The sequence below is a fragment of the Sinocyclocheilus anshuiensis genome, unplaced genomic scaffold (assembly GCF_001515605.1).
Source record: "Sinocyclocheilus anshuiensis isolate Anshui unplaced genomic scaffold, SAMN03320099.WGS_v1.1 scaffold1719, whole genome shotgun sequence".
Classification (NCBI taxonomy): domain Eukaryota; kingdom Metazoa; phylum Chordata; class Actinopteri; order Cypriniformes; family Cyprinidae; genus Sinocyclocheilus; species Sinocyclocheilus anshuiensis.
The window spans coordinates 105184-110183 of NW_015551147.1; the positions used below are offsets into that span (position 1 = coordinate 105184).

The 5000-nt window shown below is 35.6% G+C and overlaps 1 protein-coding gene across 1 annotated transcript in view; it reads right to left on the reverse strand.

Moving 5' to 3' along the window:
• plekha1a (pleckstrin homology domain containing, family A (phosphoinositide binding specific) member 1a) overlaps positions 1-4713 on the reverse strand; it is a 21825-nt gene extending 17112 nt beyond the window's left edge. The window contains exon 1 of the mRNA XM_016453460.1: positions 4590-4713. The gene's annotated coding sequence lies outside the window, so the exon portion shown is untranslated. The remainder of the gene's footprint in view (positions 1-4589) is intronic.
• Between the last annotated feature and the right edge of the window lie 287 nt (positions 4714-5000).

The following is a 5000-nucleotide window of genomic DNA, read 5'->3' on the forward strand; positions in this document are numbered from 1 at the left end:
AGAGAGAGAGAGAGAGGCTGTGTATGTATGAATTACCACCGTTTTGCCGCGTTTCTCTATTAACAGTAAAGTTGTGGCTTTAATTCCTTTAGAAACAATGATGTTACCAGCTCCTTGTTGAGAAAGATAATGTAGCTCTTGAGCGATTAAGCTATTTAGTTATTAAAACTGCGGGGCAGCGCTAAAAAGTTTGTTCCTGAATGTCTGAGTTCGGCCGCACCCAACGTGATCTGTGTGTGTGACTGCACCAAACTGCTTCAGTTTCACATAAATGCTGGCACAGACGTGCATGTTCGGCTAGAGTCGCTTTGAACTCGTGCATCTTCGGAAGCGGAGCTGAGCGGAAAGTTACAAAAAATGTTGTGCACACCGCCACGCGAAATGACGTCGCGCGCACTCAAAGCAAACTTGCGGACGCGTCGAGTATAAATCAGCCTTAAGAGTGTGTGCGTTAGATACAGTGAAGACAACGCGTTAGTTTAGAACTCTTCTAATTTTTAGTTTTTTTAAACGTAGAGAGTGTCGTCAAACATTTTGATGGAACAGACTTCAGAAACCTCTCAGGTTAAATTAAAATATCTTAATTATTTTTGTTTTGAGGACAAAAGAAAAATTTTATGGGTTGGGAACGACATGGAGTTGAGAAACTAATGACAAAATTTTCATTTTTGTGTGAACTATGCATTCATTCTTATTTTTACACTGACTTAACATTTCGGTTTAGTTTAATTTCAGTTTCAGTTTAGTTTTCATTAGGGATGCACCGATATATTGGCCGATTTTTTAATATTTTAATATGCCATCACCATATCGAAATAGCATGAAAAGAGCCAATACCTATGGTTTATTAATTAACTGCATGGAGAAACGAGTTGCATGTCTGTAATCCAACATTTTTCTCTGGGCAAAATAATTAAATACTTTCCAAAACAAAATAAAATCTGTACAAAATATAGTTTGTCAGAAGGCATAGTACGGCCATATGCAAATGTTGCGCTGATGCATCCAACGAGTGAAATGCCCACATTCAGCTGTAAATTAATCATAGGTAAGTCGCAATGGCAATGCACCAGCGTTAGAGTTTATCCGAGGATATGTCACGAACCGCCAAGCATTAGGCCTACATTTAAGTGAAAATGAATGGCAGGTAATATGCAGCTTTTTGTTTGAAACCAGTATAGAACACGGATTCACACAAGCTCTAATCACGCACCTGTATCGTTTCTGTGAACGGAAAAAAACTGAATAAAACTAGGCCTATATAAGCTACATAAAAAGGAATATATAGGCCTATACACAAAATATATTTCACTTAAAACATCAACAGATAAAAAAAAGGAAAGAAAAAAATTGTGCTGAGTTTTGGATATTTTTTACGTGCTCCGAAGTTCACAGAAAAAAAACGAGACTGCAGAAAGCAGTTTTCTTTATTTTACAAAAGCTTTACAGTTTTGAATGATGTTTTGCTTCTATCTGTATGACAAACCAGCGTTGGTATGACCATAAATAATGGAGTAACATTTGGGAAAACAATGCAGTGATCGCGTCGGTGCCTCACATGCACATACAACAAATTTTTGCTAATTTGACATCGCAGTCTGTTCATTATCAAAATAAAATACAGTTAAAGAAACATAAAAAGTTACACTGCTCAATTTAAATAGTCCGTAGTACAGTCTGTGCCATTCAGTGTGACCAGCGCCTCACTGCTGATATAGCCTATATGTGAAGGATGATGTCGATAATGCTAGTGAAGAACAAAGCCTATAGTTCACATAATAAATAATAGGTTAGCATCCAAATACTTCGTGAATATAGAAACATTTGGATTCGTGCAGAATGAGAGAGGTAGGCTTCAGTTTCATTTTAAAATTAATTCGTTTTGGCTTGACGCTTATATTTAGCCTAAATACAACTTTAGAGGATTTGTTGTGGAGAGAAGAGAATTAAAATAGCCTAATTGTGTTTGCAATTATGCTTTTATTTACAATTATTTTAGCCTACATTATTTCTGGATGTAATAATAAAATGCAACTTACAGCCTACTAATTTAGGCTGTTTTTTTTCTCTCAAAACTCTTATAGGAGTAGCGTTTTTTTTTTATCCATGCTGAAACATTTTTAAATATCTTGAAAAAAATTATTTAATGTTTTTATTGCGTTGACAGTTTTTTTCTTTTGTTGAATACATTTGGTCTTTGGTAAATCTAGAAAAGCTGATGCTGTATTGGCTATGACTAAGAGAGATCATTCAAGACTCTCTTCATGATTTTTTTTTCTTTTTGAGTAAATTAAATGCTGTACTTTATTATTATTATTATTATTATTGGCAAAGAAAAAGTTTAAAAAAAATAACGTTATTAACCGGTATGTTTTCTACTCAAACCGGTTTCACAGAGGAATGCAGGAACGGAAACTTTCAAATACCGATTCTGCTCGGAGTGAACCAATCTTTTTTTTTTTTTTTTTCGTTTTTAAGCCCTGCTTTATGCAATTGACCAATATCGGTATAGGCATCAGAATTGGCCAATAGTTGTTTGTTAAAATCAGTATCGGCCAAAAGAAATCCTATCGGTGCATCCCTAGTTTTTATTATATGGCTATATTTAATTTTAATTTTTACAGTTTTAGTTATAACTGTACCAATTATAGTCAGTGAATCAGGAACTAACAATTGCTAAAATAAGCTAAATCTCAAAGGTTTCTTGATAGCTTTGTTCCATTTTTGAGTTTTCTAGTTGCTTCCATTAATTTGATTTCAGTTTACGAAAATATATTTTGAAATCTTAGTATACAGTATGATAAGCCTGACACAAACATTCCAGTGTGTGTGTAGACTGTGCACATCTGTATAGTAAACAGATCTGTTCCATCTGTATTAAAAGATATCTTTGATATCTGGTGTCAAGAAGGGCAGCAAAGAAGCCACTTCTCTCCAAGAAAAACGTCAAGCACAGACTAAAATTCTGCAGGAAGTACAAGGATTGGACAGAAGAAGACTGGTGCAAAGTTATTTTCTCTGATGAAGCTCCCTTCCGACTGTTTGGGAAATTGGGACATCTGGAAAATCGATTGTTCGGAGAAGAAAAGGTGAACGCTACCACGAGTCCTGTGTTGTGCCAACAATGAAGTATCCTGAGATCATCCATGTGTGGGGTTGCTTTTCAACCCAGGGAGTGGGCTCTCTCATAATTCTGCCCAAAAACACTGGCATGAATGGTATCAAAAACGTCCTGCAAAAGCGACTTCTTCCAACGATCCATGAGCAATTTGGTGATGATCCGTGCATTTTCCAGCTTGATGAAGCACCATGTCACAAAGCAAGAGTGATAAAGAAGTGGCTCGAAGATCATTACACTGAAATTTTGGATCCGTGGCCAGGCAACTCTCCGGATCTCAATCCCATAGAGAACCTGTGGTCAGTCCTCAAAAGGCGAGTGGACAAGCAGAAGCCCACAAATTGTGATCAACTCCGAGAACTAATAAGGCAAGAATGGATCGCCATCAGTCAGGATTTGGCCCAGAATCTAATATCCAGCATGCAAAAGCGAATTGCAGAAGTTATGAAGAACAAGGGTCAACACTGTAAATATTGACTCAATATATTTTTTTGCCAATAAAAGCCTTTAAAACTTATGATATGCTTATCACTGTTTTTCAGTATACCATAGAAACGTGGAATGCCGGCTCAACATCGTGATATCTATCAGCCATTGGTGATGGACGATGGCATCATCTATCGGCCCAACCCTAATATATGTGACCCTGCACCACAAAACCATTCTTAAGTGTCAATTTTTTGAAATTGAGATTTATATATCATCTGAAAGCTGAATAAATAAAATTTCCATTGATATATGGTTTGTTAGGATAGGACAATATTTACACACACACACACATACATATATATATATATATATATATATATATACACACATATATTCCTGTTTTAAATGAGTGAGGTACTACCGTTTTATATCCAAACATTTTTATGAAGCTGACCTACGAGCATATACGCAAACCAAAAGCATCACACATACATGTGTGATGTGTGTACATAACTGCCATCTTTAAATGAAGTAAACGTAAACCTACTCTTTAAATGGGATATTTCAGAAAAGTCAGATAAGATCAAATCGAAATAAGACATAACTGCCATCTTTAAATGATAAAGTAAACGTAAACCTACTCTTTAAATGGGATATTTCAGAAAAGCCAGATGAGATCAAATCGAAATAAGACCGAGATAAGAACGAAAATTGACAATCAATCCATCAACACGTACATGACTCAAATCTGTCCTTGCTTAATGCGCAGAGTTACAATCTAGCTCTATATGATAAATATTATCTTTGAGAGATTATCTCTAATTGATCAACACTGTTATAGCATTACAAGGATGATGTGTCTAAAATCCACGTCTGTCAGTTAGCAACAGCGCGGAAAAGTCCAACCTCGCCCTGTCTCCATTTAATCCTGCCTTGAATCTACAGCAGGATCCGTATTTAAACTTTAACATAGCTCCATATCAATAAACGCAATCACACAGAGACAGATGTACTAAAAAGGGTCATTTGTCAAACTACTCACTCGGTTTATTATCGCTGAAGTGGTTCGGTTCAGCCCATCTCCTGCTCGTGTCCCCGTACACAAACTTCACGAGTGTTTTTCCTGCAGGAGCGGAAGTGGCTGTATACGTCACTGCGTCATGTTAAATGTGTCTGCTTTTTTCTCTTTCGGTTCTCTCATTTTCATTCTTTCATATAAGCACTTTTAAAATAGTAATTTTTATATTTTTGTCCTGTTCCTTACGTTGAATAATAAGCAGAGAATCAGGTACGTGGCCCACCTTATAAGTTTCAAACAGTTTCATCAGTATAAAATGAAATATTACAAAAAATATTATAATAATAATAGGCCTAATAATAATGAATAAAATAAAATAAAAATCGTGTATTTACTAAAATAAGTGATTTGTAAAGAAAAAAATAGTAATAATAG